This window comes from Nicotiana tomentosiformis, chromosome 4 (genome assembly GCF_000390325.3).
Source record: "Nicotiana tomentosiformis chromosome 4, ASM39032v3, whole genome shotgun sequence".
Lineage (NCBI taxonomy): Eukaryota > Viridiplantae > Streptophyta > Magnoliopsida > Solanales > Solanaceae > Nicotiana > Nicotiana tomentosiformis.
Window position 1 is genome coordinate 64,916 of NC_090815.1, and position 14,656 is coordinate 79,571.

The 14,656-nt window shown below is 34.3% G+C and overlaps 1 pseudogene; it reads right to left on the reverse strand.

The window, feature by feature from the left end:
- Positions 1–8,292: 8,292 nt before the first annotated feature.
- Positions 8,293–13,060, reverse strand: LOC104089008 (protein CHROMOSOME TRANSMISSION FIDELITY 7-like; annotated as a pseudogene).
- Between the last annotated feature and the right edge of the window lie 1,596 nt (positions 13,061–14,656).

Here is a 14,656-nt window from a genome sequence, read left to right on the forward strand (position 1 = left end):
TGCTAATATCTCCCAAAAATAACGAATCTTCAAAAAAAAAAAATCAAATACAAAGAGAACTTCATTCTCCTTCGTAGCAGCAAGTTCAAAGTTCAAATTGAACGCTAGTCATCCTTTTTGTTCCTCCATGTAGAAAACTTTATTCGTTTCGACTCAAGTTACTTGAGCTTCTAAGTAGTGTATAATAGATTGTTTTGACTAGTTTTTTGTAGATATGAAGCGCGTGCGCGTGCGCGCGCGCGCGCGCACACACACACACATATATATATATATATATAAACATATTTATAGTTTTTTTTATTTTTATGTAATTTTACATATTTATTAATATTTACTGTAATTATATTATTTTATAAAATATTAAAAATTAAATACATATGGGGCTTACGCCTCGCTGAGGCATATGTAAAACGTCTCGCTTTACGCTCACGCCTTTTAAAACACTGATTATGACATTAATTAATTCTGCTAGGTCCATACTCATCCGCCAGCTATAAGAGTTTGTTCATCTATTTAGCATCAACTAAAGGTCCAACAACACATTTGAAACTCGAAGCCATATCGCATCCCAAAAAAACAATCAAGCATTCATATCCCTCCTCATTCCATGCAAACTCATTTCCGCCATATTTTAACTTCCTAAGAATAGAAGTCGGCATCCCAAACGAAATACATAGACTTAGTTTTCTACCCACCATGACTCAAATTATACGAAGCTTTCTCCAGTCAAGTGGCTATCCTACCACAAAAATCTATACGATACGCTCACATTCCCAGTTTGATTTCTTGTTATTGTCTTCAAAGATGTTGTGTAAACCTCAAACAATTATTCTTTGATGTATTTATATCAATTAGTGTTTTTATGGGGGAAACTTATCAATCCAATCTTGGATAGGAAAATTCGCGTTCACGCTTACACGTTGTGGGCCCAAGACGTGGACTCAGCCTTTGAAATATTTCATTTGACGAAGTGATCCATGCCTTCGCTTTACTTTGCCTTTTTGTGCATTTAGTTGTCTCAGAGTCTATTTCCGTGCCACGCACGAGATTTACCACTAGAATTACAGTCTTTTTCCATGGAAGAATCGGTGGAAAATGTGTGTGAAATTTAAATATTCCCACATTCCCAAGGTATACGCTCAATGGGAGAAAGGCTGGTGGCAAATTAGTTTCCCAGGACATTCGTGGGTAATTCCCAAGGAGTATTCTAGGGAGGGTTTCACGTGAACTTGGTGGGGTCATATAGTGTATTTTTCCATGACCGTCGTGGAAAAAGTAAGAAAATATAATTATTTAATTTTCTTAAGTTTCTCACCGAATCTATAGGAAGTATTAAAAATAATTTAGATATTTTTTTATTTTACTCATGGAAACAATGGGAAACATGCATAACCTGAAAATAAATATATGAAAATTCTCACAAAAATCAGTGGGCAATATTGAAATTGTGGAAAAAATATGGACAAAATTCCCATGGAGTCTGTGAAAAATCCGTGGGAAATCTGGAAAAATATTTTATGGCCAAATCTTCTTTTAGAACTACACCACCTACCAAACAAAAAGTACAACCAACAATACAAGACTAAATACAATTAATCATTCAAACACCAAATTCAACATTTAATCCAATTCATTTTATGAACAACATCTAATTCAATCTACTTCATAAACAATATCCAACTAAATAGAGAGTAGAACAAAAACTCAAAAAATCTAATATTCAATATTCAACATCCAAGTACCATCCAAGACAGACTAATAAAAAAACTACTCCTTAGTTATCATCAGATGGTGTTGGAGAATGGGGTAGAGGAATTACATAGATGCTAAGAGGGAGTTTATCTGAGATTTGAGATTTTAACATCACTAGTAACAAGTCTTAATGCATCGTCCTTTCGCCTCATTTGTTCCTCCTTTCGCCTTTACTCTTCCTCTCTTTGCATGTCTTCATCCTCCCTCCGCTTTGTTTGTTCTTCCCTTGCAGCCCTTTCTTGAAGATACAACTCAATAATCTTCTCTACCTTCCTATTCAATTTCTCAAACTCATCCAGATCAATCGAGCAATGTGAAGAAGAATAAGAACCTGACAATCAAAAAGTACGATGACCTAGATTAAACTCTGATCCATGGTTGTAGACTCTCCCCTTACGCATGCCACCAGCTGCCTTAATCCACATGTCCATGATCTCCTCTTGGAATAGTTGGATTGGCCTACCTTGATCATCAATCAGCTGACTTTGAATAAACTTCTCCAAGCTTATTCAAAATTCAAAAAATTTTCATTCACACTGACTCTATGGGAATATTTAAAAAAGTTTTTATTTATTTATTTTTATTTTTCCATTATTTTTCTCGGGAAATTTTTTCAGTTTTATAAAATTATTTTTGACTTTTCCCACAAAATCAAAGGGAACTAAATTATCGCATTTTTGCGCCAAAACGTTCCCATGGATAATCACACTGACTCTATGGGAATATTTAAAAAGGATTTTATTTATTTATTTTTATTTTTCCATTGTTTTTCTCGGGAATTTTTTTCAGTTTTATAAAATTATTTTTAACGACTTTTCCCACAAAATCAAAGGGAACTAAATTATCGCATTTTTGCGCCAAAACGTTCCCATGGATAATCAACGGCAAACGTTATTATTTTTTTCTGTAAAAAAAATTTCATTTTTTCCATTGAATTTCGATGGGAATTGCCACTGACAATATTTTTGTGGGAAATTTATGTGGAAAAATGTTGTGTTTTTATTAGTGATAGACGAGATCTAAGTTCTTTTCATCTCTTCTTTTTGCAATAAATTGACATCTTTCAATCACTTATCATCCAAACTTACTCCTACACATAGAAAGCACACAATGAGAATATTTTACTTTAAATCATACTACCTCCCGCAACTCACACGACAAAATAAGATGTTAACGTACTAAGAACATATTCTTTTGGTCATTTATCAGCTATATATGAGCTTATCCAAACTGTATTGTTGTTGTTGATTATTAATAGAATGAGTCTACGTTGTATTAAGTTCATGCAATATTTATTTTTGACGATATAATTCAAAAAGCTTTATTTTTTTGTTATGCATTCCTATGTTTTAAATTCTTATCATTATTGGCATTACTTTTGACGTGGGACTGTAATATCTGAGATAAATTTACTGGCTTTTAGAACTTGGTTAAACTTTCATATAATCATCAAAGTGTTATGTCGCATGTAATTTAGCTTGAGGATTTATATTCTTTAATCAATGTTCCTTTCCTTAATCTTTTACCTATATTCTATTTGATGAATAAAATGCTTAGCATCTCTAGTGCACGTACTAATAAGTTTGAGAAACGTCTACGATTCAATTCAGTTAGAATGCAATACAAAAAAAACTCCAGCAAAAAACATTCGGTAAAAAGTGATTAATATGATCTGGCTAATATATTCAAATAACCAGATCATAATTTGATATGGTTAGTGTTCATGCGTCACACGAATTTAGCTTCTTAATTGAATTGGTTAAAGCAATAACATATAGCGTGTAAAAAAGAAAAGAAAAATATATAAGCTACACTCTAAACTTGTGCCGAGAACTCAATTAGACACCCCAACTTTGCGGGCATCTTGTTCCCACTATACTCTTATTCAGATGGTATTAATTATCCCCCAAAAAGGTAACATGGTAAAGAAAAAAGTTACATCTTTTGAAACGCACAAGAGCCGAAAAAGATTAAAAAGCAAATTAAATTGGCCACATGTCATTCTTCTATTGAGTATTATACTACTAAATACAATTAATTCTTTGTGAACCTTTTTATTTTTTTTATACTTTTTAGTCTTTTTTTCTCCTTATCTTTCATTCTCCGTCCCCATTACCTTCTTCAGAACCCAACAACATATCCTCTTCGATCATACCTCGTGCAATAACATAAATCTTTATAAATAATTTGCGTTATCAAAATAAATTAAGTGTGATTAAATACTATATATTCAAAAATTATAAGCAAACGTGCAAATTATTGACTAGAGACGCAAGATTTGAAAAATAAACTTACAATTATAACAACGCACAGGCTATTGTTACCATTTTTTATTCTTCAACTGCGAATCTTTCACCGATCGATTATAACTTTAGCGTCCCCACATGAGGAAAGATGTGTTTCTAGTGGCTTCAGTATTAAAGTGCACAAAACTCTGGCACTTCTTGTCCTTGACGCCATTACAACTATCTCCAGAAGCTATTTTTTCATATAATGTTTACATATATTATTTTTATATAAATATATGTTATTTTGTCGATTTATCGGTGCATATTAGTCTTTTTTTTCAATTGGAATTGTTAGCGGGAGTGAGCAGTTATAAGTGAATACAATGACTGAGATTACAAAGGTGATATATATTGCGTGAAGAAAAGAATGTGATGGTTTATTAGTATGAAGGAAGAAAATAAGCGATATAAGATAGGATGAACCAGAAAGAGACGTAAAAATCTTTTTGTTGAATCTAATCGGTTATGGGTTGTATACTCAATAATTGAGTGAAGCGAGAGTAAGGGATAGGGGTGGGAGGACTAAAGAAGAAAATGGCATAGGGAATATTGGTGGACAAGAATTTTATTTTTATATATATTTTTACGTGAAACCTCACTTGGACCGCATGTACTATACCCCTCAATTTATGATTGGTTTTGAGTGTGACAATGAGGTAATAGTTTCATTCTGAACAAGAATAGAATGGTTATAGGACGCACGCAACGTTGAAGTGTGCAACTGATTTTTCGAGAGACATTACAAATTTACTGATCCATAAAAGCTCCCCAAACAAGAAAACATATTAAAGGAAACGTTTAATTTGACAAACTTTAGGGGGTGAAATACCATTTCTCCTAAACTTGTGGGCATCCAAGTGATAAGTAGAAGTACCACTCTCTCGAGTAGGGGTATAAAAATCCGAAAAATCGAACCAAACCGATCAAAAAACTGATACTTTTTAGGTTTGATTTGGTTTTGATTTTGAATTTTAAAAACTGATCAATTTTTGTTTGGTTTTGGTTTTAATCAAAAAATAACCGAAAAAACGAATCAAACCGACTATAAAAGTAGCTATTTAAATTTATTATGACACATGTACATATGTATATTTTTTATATAAAATTTCTAAAATTTTATGGTACATATTAGTCGTTTGTATTTTTAGTATAGTTATTTGCTATTATAATAATCTAATTCTTTGCATTTACTTTCTAGTTTGATTGGTAGTTTTATTTTGCTAAGTACAGAATTTATTTCATGTTAAAAATAATTGATTTTTAATTGAGTACTTAAAGTATTCATCATTATTTGATTCAATTATTATTAATATATCTTGGTAAATGATAGATTTCTCAAAGAGCAATTGGTTTGATAGTGTTACATTGAAAATGTAACCATCGTAATATGCGTTTGGTAGTGTATGTCTCATATTCAAGAAAAAACTTATAAACAACCGAAAAAACCAAAAACCGACTTAATTGATTTGGTTTGGTTTCAATTTTTGAAAAACCGGCTTACTTGCTTTGATTTTTCTTTTAAGAAAAAAAAAAAACGACCCAAATCGAACCGAACACACCTTAATAAATAGTGTCGACTTGTTTCAATTCAATGAGGCGGGAAGCGCTAATTTAGCAGAATTTTCACAGGGCCGAGAGAGAGAAAATCAAATGCAATCGAAAATTAGCAGCTTCTTCAAGCCCTCTTCTTCTACTGCAGATCCATCCCAATGTTGCAGTGATATGTTTGATTGTGGGAGGTTACAGCCAGAAATTGTTGTCACTTACCAGCGCAAACCTCAAAATTCATTTGGGTACATTCTCTATTACTTCTTTTATCTTTACTTAATTCATCTTTCTCTACTATTGAATCTTGAAATTTATGTCCTCAAAATCTTTGATTGGAACTTTTCTTAATCCAATTTTTTATTTTCCTCTATATTTTCTAGTTTTGCTTTTTGGACATTTTTTACATATTACCCAATTCTTTTCTGCTGTAGTTTTCCCCCCTTTCAGATTTACCTAATTACTAGCTGTATAACCCAACTTTGGTTTCTGCCTCTATGAGAGGTTGATTGGATATTACCTCAGTCGAATTACCAGTAAAACTAGAATCTTTGACTCTCAACATATGAAACTGATGCATTATATGGCTTTCGTTCAGCTTTTCGAGTTGGATTCTTAGCAGCCTTCACTTCAGCACCTTGTTTATTTTTCTTATTTGAGGTAGTAATCATTTTTTATGTGCTAAAAGGAAAAATAAAAGAATGAAAGCAAATTGTAGTAAAGGAAAGAAATTTTGAGAAAGTCAAACAAGAAAGGGAAGTCTATGTTAATGAGCAAGCACACTAAATCAAAATGTTGTGGTTGGATTTTATCCAAAATGGAAGAAACTAAAGAGAGGTAAAAGGAAAATGGATATGATCAATTGCTAAATAAGAGAGAAAACGTATATAGGCAAGGAAAATGTTGTTGTTGTTCTATGTGGTTTCGTTCAAGGCATTTGTGTTAGGATCGAGGATGTATTACTTGCGCCACCCTCGCTTTCACGACGACATGCCTTCCGTCCCCGTCACTTTTTCCGGCGACTTCCACCACTCTCCAATCAAATTCTTTAGATTTTGTTTTTATTTTTTTTCCCGGTGTAACTGATTTTCATGGTACCTTTGTTTTTGTTTTGTAAAACAGGGCATTACTGATTACTAGTACTATTTTTTAATTAAGTGGTTTGGTTTCTTAACAATGTGTATTTTGATACTTTACTTTGCCAAGTGAAATGACCGTTGGCTTATTGGGACAATATATTATTAATACACTACACTTAAATTGAGTTGGTGGGTTCGTTAAAAAGTAGACCATAAATTGGATTAAATAAAGTGACCGTTAGACGAGTCAGAGAGCCTGTGTAAGGATCACAATAACTCGCAGCTGAAAAATAGAACCCAAAGTAATGTTAGTCCAATATTTTTCATATAAATGTCAAAATACAGAAATGTTTATCAGGAGAGAAAATAAATAGGTTTCTTTCGACAATTTTGGGGGAGAGGGAGCAGTCACAAACTGATCGTCATTTATTGTTTTAATTTAGACCAGTGAAGGACACTACAGTAGCGTAACGAAATAACAATAGCGATTGCTCCAAACATCCTCTGGCTGTCCCATAAAAGGCATTTATGAGGATTCACTCCTTTGCATACGTATATATATTCTGTTTTAGTGCTATTTTAGGTTTAGTTTAGCGGGCGTAGTGCTAACAAAATGGTTAAAAGAAAACAGTTATCCACCCATATTATCCACTAAAAATGGGTTGGATAATGAACTTTTTAAAAACGAATCAAATATGAATAAGAACCATATTATCTCACTGTCTGTTGAGTAAAAACATGAGTTTAACCAATCAGATGGTAAGCACCCTCCACTTCCAACCAAGAGGTTGTGAGTTCGAGTCACCCCAAGAGCAAGGTGGGGAGTTCTTGGAGGGAAGGATGCTGAGGGTCATTTGGAAACAACCTCTCTACCTCAGGGTAGGGGTAAGGTCTACGTACACACTACCTTCCCCAGACCCCACTAGTGGGATTATACTGGGTTGTTGTTGCTGTTGTTATAGTGACTGATTTCAGATATTCTATGAATGACTAATTGAGTAGTGTAATTAGCTCAGAAGATTTCTATCCTATCCTGCTTAATCCTTTCTGCTAAATGAAAGGGCAGGGATGTACAAAAATGATTATAGTTTGGCAGTGTCCACATAATCAGTTTGTACAATACCTTCTTTAATGCTTTGGCCAGTGTCCACATAAGAGTTATAAAATGAGTACACAGACAGTTTTGGCAGAGCGTGTATCAAACATTCTGATAAATTGTGCATCCAATTCCAATGCAAAGTGAACAAGACTTGCATATTTGTCAGCTGTTCCGATACTCAACTTTACATCTACGCAATCATGTACTAGGATGCTCTTGAATGCCTTAATAGCAGCCAACAAAGCTACCTCATGTAAGAGAGTTGAACACCAAAGGAAGCTAAATTGCACACTTCTGCCTATTAAATAAACTGTAAACATACCTTTTCTCATCCCAATGTCAAGAAAAGAAAACTGTCATGTCATGTCATGTCATATCCCAAAATTACTCTTTTCCAGAACCTGTAACGAACACTATAGGTCCCGAAACACTTCAAGGATACTTCTGTTGTTGTATGAATACAAAGAGCATGCAAACTATCAGTAATGCACCTATTAACAAAGGGGGTTGATGCAAGAGGGATTTGGAGTACATCAACGATCTAGTCTAGTACTGTGAAGACAAAAAGGAAGCAACGTTGTCATATCAGTTAAAACAAATACAAATTCTGGTGCTTCTGAGAGTTATTCTGAATCAACAACCACATACTCAGTATAATCCCGCCGGTAGTGTGTACGCAGACCTTATCCCTACCTGGAGAGGTAGAGTTGAGTATTCTGAATCATTCCTAGTAAATCCTTCTTCAAATAGAAAGATCATTCAAAGAGGTTTGTGTTGGCTTCTGTAGGTGTCCAATGTCCATAGAGGAGCAAACACTGAGTTGTAGTGGATGGACTACAAGGGATCACAAAGAGGAAGGAAACAAAAAAAGAACAAAGAAAGAAAATGAAAGGTCAAAAAGAGGAGAGATAGATGGAAAAGAAAACTGGAAATGAGAAGGAAATGAAAGGAAGAAGGACCAGAAATTGGTTTCTCCTTTCACTCAAGGCATTTGTTTTGTGCTTAGAGAATTGGCTTCCCTATGCAGATGTCTTATGGGCTACAGCAGTGTGTTTTTTCTTTGTGCTCCAGTTATCAATGTCGCAATCATCTCCTCAGAGATTCATTCCCCGTATCTCTTCGAAATCAGAGCCATACTACAGATGGCACATCAAACCACAAACATTGACTGCCAAAGTCCACTATGCTCTCCCAGTTTAGCTTGCAATGGTCATCTATATTAGTTCAACCCCTCTTTTACATTAATGCATTTGACTAGATGAGTCATTTGACGTGCAACACAGTTGAAAGTAAAATGAATAGAGAAATGAATGAACCTGTGAAATTCAAAGAAGCATTTAACGTAGAGAAAACTGATTCTCGCATGGAGCCAAATAATTGACTTCCAGTTAAAGATATACAACAACCTGCTGAGAGCAAGAAGATTATTACAGACTAGACTCAGTCTACACCTGTAACAGAGCTTGGCCAGACTCTTACCTTAACCATGTAATATATTGGGAAAGAATAGCTTTGTCTGCTCCAGTCAAAACAAAGAAATATCAGTAAGTTTCCACACATGAACATAGATGGATTATCCAGTAAATTACTAGGCTAACTGAAATATACTTGGCATAAAAAAATTAACATGCTATTTCTTAAACCCTTACTACAGATCAGAAGTTGTATAAACAAAGAAAGAGTCACTGCTTGTATAACTGGATATGAAGGCCCTTCCAACTGAGGTTGGCTGAGAATAGGCTAACTCTGAGCGTTTAAGAGCTAAATCCTTGCAAAAGGTCATTGAAGAATGAGAAGCAAGTTCAGACTAAATATAAATCATAAGCAATCCAAATCTATGCGGAACTTTGGCATTCCAGACTGCAAATGGCAAACAAGGAGTTTAATTTAAAGAAAATAGTTATTGCCCATTTTACCAACTTCCAAGTAACTTATTTGACCAAATTTATAATGCAACAGTCATTTTGCAGAGAACACGGTCAGACAAACTCTATTTGCGAAATAGAAGCACATCCGATGCTTCAACGACGAACTTTGTGTGTGAGCATCTACTAAGCAACATCCAATCTTTCATTTTGGTGTGCTCTTCTTTCTTTCCTTGGTCATTTCGTTTTGACATATTCATTATAACTTATCCAATTACAATGTATTAACCTCTAATGCACCTTTCTTTTACCAAATCTCAGGGGCATAGTCTAATATGAGGGTAATATGTTTCTATTTTTTATTTTTTTGATGACGGAGAAATCTCAGGGGGGCAATAGTGCACGGTCCGAAACTCGGTGAATAATGGGACCGCCACTAACCCTTCTCTACTCAAAAACCAGGCTCTTGAGTGCGGCAGGGTTCAAACCCGTGACATGCGCCTAATCCTCAAATCACATGCTACACTCTTACCACTAGACCAAAACCCTGAGGGGCAATCATGAGAATAGTATTTTACATAGTGTCGTATCCTAAATTTTAATGGAACAAAAGAGGCCCAGCTGGGTACTGACCAGACCAGGCCATGGAGTTCGAATAATTTGTTTTATCACATTCATTTTCCTATCACCTGTGGAATGTATCTTAGCCAAACTCTTAAAAAACAATGAGAGTAGAGACCAGTGATGCTCAACAACAATGTTTTCAGTTTCTTCTGTATGACTGCAGATATTAAAGACATTATCATTTGGCAATTGAATTCAAGAACCAACTTCGCGTTATGCAAGTAAATACCACCCCAAGAATCCCAGAACTCCTACAAAACTGATATCTAAGGACGTTTGCATTTGTATCCACTGTTCTTCAGTAGGCTTGAGTAAAGCATAATCCTTTCCCGTAACAGCCACTTAATCACCATTGACACCTTTGTAATAGCATGAATTTGAAATTGTTGCACGTTGAATATAGGAAGTAGTGGGCAAAACCTTCTTAATCATCTCTAAACCTCCTTGATAGCACTCAGCTATATTCCTCAGAACAATTTCCTTATCAAGATAATTACTGCATGGAAAAACTAGAGGCATTATGTCTGAAACTGCAATTGTACCGGAGAGTAGAAGTCTCTGGTAAACTTTACGAAGCTGGAGGACAGATCTTCATCTTGAGAAGCACCAATCAAGCGACTCGATCATGTACTTGAGCAGCAGAGAGTACTACACCATTCTGTTTCTGCAATATAGATAGAGTACACTGTGGTAGGATCTTCTCATACTACATTGATGGCGTACACCACTCTGATTCTGTGAATACTTGCATACCAGGACCCCTTTCATAAATTATCAAGTGCAAGCGAAGAAAAACTCAGCTTCAAGTTTACAAAGACACTTGTCAAGTCAGAGCATCAGACTCTCGCTTATGGAATTTAGTTTTGTTTTATCAGTCACTGTCGCCTTTCTTCCTCTTTCCAGTGGTCTCGTTTCTCAGACATGAATTTTTGTTTCCAATTCAAAAGGAGCAATTACTAGTGTGAACCCCGTAAATTTAACTATTGTCAGTTCATTAAGCATGCAATATATTTACAATAAAAAAACTTCAAGGAACCATAACAACTCTGAGAAAGTGAATGGCATTACCTAGCAGCATCCAGCAAATAGCTGGCAATATGTTTTCTTCTGTTGGAGGGACTGACCCAAATGGCTCTAATGCCACATAAAGCAGATACACCTTCCTTCTCACACAAGATTACTCCACTATCAGACTATTCATGGCTTTTGGTTGATTGATTTATTCTTACAATTTCCCTTTGGAAACTCACTCCCCCAAATTGGAGTGTGGTTGAAGTCCGTCTTGCTTCCTTCTCAGGTGAAACCTTACACCTGCTGCTTTCTGATCTTGAGAGAATCTTATACGCCTTCTTTATGGGCTATGTTACCAGACATCCAGATATTCTTTGAGAAGATATAAACAGATAAACCTGTTAACAGGAGAAATGTTTCAGAGTTTCATTCACATAGCTAGACAAACTCAGCCTCTCACATAACCACCACATGAAGGGAGAATTCTTCATAAAAATTAGTCGGCAAAATGAGGACAACCATTCAACGTCATAGCACAATTAAGAAGCTTCATTGAGCTCAAGTAACTTACAACTCAAATTATAAAAAATATAAGTAGAAAGCTGGACAGTTGAAATTTGATATTGATTAGTGAATAACTTTGAACAATGAAGTTTATTTTCTATGACAGTAAGTTTCTTATAATTGCAAGAGAACGGAACCTTGCATAGCTGATGATATATCCACCCATCTCCAAGTTCCATCTCCATCATCTTCACAACTTCCTGTACCTGCCAACAACACACTCTCTTTAAGTCTATGAAACCTATGTCTAACATGATTAACTAGAGAAATATCAATCATGAACGTCAAAATATCGTGTTTCATGTATAACCAAATAGTATCTGAAAACCTTGTTTCTCTGAGGAGGAGGGTCATCGTCCAGCACCAAGATAATTCGGCCAATTTCAAGTGGAGGAATTTGAAGAACTCTTTCATTCCGCCAACCCTGGACATTTTATCAAATCCCAGCAGGATAGAACTTTAATCTTTTAATAATTTTACACAAATTTGAAATAACATACTCTGTTGCTGAGTTACCTTAAATGGAATACCATGCGTATAATTCTTGTGAAACATCTTATGAAACTTTTCATCCCCTTCATCACCTCTGGCATACTTGAAGCCACAGACGGTACAAGTATACAATAAAAAATCAGACTGACCCAGTTCCAAATAAAATTGGGCGTACTTTCTCTTCTTATTCAAAACTTTCACAGACTTTGCCACCCCCAGGTCTGGCGCAACTTTCTCCAAGTCTATTTCCTTGGATGCTTCATCAGTTGATGCACCATTGATTTCACTGCAAAATCAGCTTAGCATTAGCAAAGAACTTGAAGGGGAAATAAAAATGGTCATCAATGTTAGGTAGTAACAACACGGAGATGTAATTTTTTTCCAAACACATAATTTTGGCAGAAAACCTACTTGTTTAAGAAAATTAAGAAAATGATTTAGGAAAGATTATAACGATCATACTTTTGTACTTAAAATCATAATGAATAGTTTAATGATGTGATGATAAGACACTGTCCTTAAATTGGTTCCCCTTATCTGCGTCTTGTAGAAGAGAGAAAAGGCTAGTTTCAATCAACAAACAAGGTAATTGTAAGTAGACGACCGAGATGATAAGCAAATATATACGTTTTCTCACTTATTTAGTAATTGATCATCTCCATTTTCCTTTTACCTCTCTTTAGGTCCTTCCACTTTGGATAAAATCCAACCACAACATTTTGATTTAGTGTGCTTGCTCATTAACATAGATTTCCCTTTCGTGTTTGACTTTCTCAAAATTTCTTTCTTTTACTACAATTTGCTTTCATTCTTTTATTTTTCCTTTTAGCACACAAAAATTGATTACTACCTCAAATAAGAAAAATAAATAGGGTGCTGAATTGAAGGCTGCTAAGAATCCAACTCGAAAAGCTAAACGAAAGCTATATAATACATCAGTTTCATATGTTGAGAGTCAAAAGATTCTAGTTTTACTCGTAATTCTACTGAGGTAATATCCAATCAATCTCTCATAGAGGCAGAAAACAAAGCTGGATTATACAGCTAGTAATTAGGTAAATCTGAAAGGAGGGAAAACTACAGCACAAAAGAATTGGGTAATATGTAAAAAAATGTCCAAAAAGCAAAACTAGAAAATATAGAGGGAAATAAAAAATTGGATTAAGAAAAGTTCCAATCAAAGATTTTGAGGACAAAAATTTCAAGATTCAATAGTAGAGAAAAAGGAATTAAGTAAAGATAAAAGAAGTAATAGAGAATGTACCCAAATGAATTTTGAGGTCTGCGCTGGTAAGTAACAACAATTTCTGGTTGTAACCTCCCTTAATCAAACATATCACTACAACATTGGGATGGGTCTGCAGTAGAAGAAGAGGGTTTGAAGAAGCTGCTAATTTTCGATTGCATTTGATTTTCTCTCTCTCTCTCTCTCGGCCCTGTGAAAATTCTGCTAAATTAGCGCTTCCCGCCTCATTAAACTGAAATAAGTCGAGACTATTTATTAAGGTGTGTTCGGTTCGATTTGAGTCGTTTTTTTTCTAAAGAAAAACCAAAGCAAGTCAGTTAGTTTTTCAAAAATTGAAACCAAACAATTAAGTCGATTTTTTATCGATTCGATTTTTGTCGGTTTTCGATTTTTCGGTTGTTTATCGATTTTTTCTTAAATATGAGACATACACTACCAAACGCATATTACGACGGTTACATTTTCAACGTAACACTATCAAACCAATTGATCTTTGAGAAATCTATAATTTACCAAGATATATTAATGATAATTGAATCAAATAGTGATGAATAATTTAAGTACTCAGTTAAAAATCGATTATTTTTAACATGAAATAAATTCTTGTACTTAGCAAAATAACTACCAATCAAACTAGAATGTAAATGCAAATAATTAGATTATTATAATAGCAAAGAACTATACTGAAAATACAAACTACTAATATGTACTATAAAATTTTAGAAATTTTATATAAAAATATACATATATATACAGGTGTCATAATAAATTTAAATAGCTACTTTTATAGTCAGTTTGGTTCGGTTTTTTCGGTTATTTATTGATTAAAACCAAAATCAAACCAAATTTGATCGATTTTTAAAATTCAAAATCAAAACCAAACCAAACCTAAAATGTATCGGTTTTTTTATCGGTTTGGTTCGGTTTTCGGTTTGGTTCAATTTTTCGGATTTTTATACCCCTACTCGAGAGAGTGATACTTCTATTTATCACTTGGATGCCCACAAGTTTAGGAGATATGGTATTTCACCCCCTAAAGTTTGTCAAAGTAAACGTTTCCTTTTAATATGTTCTCTCAAAAAATCAATTGC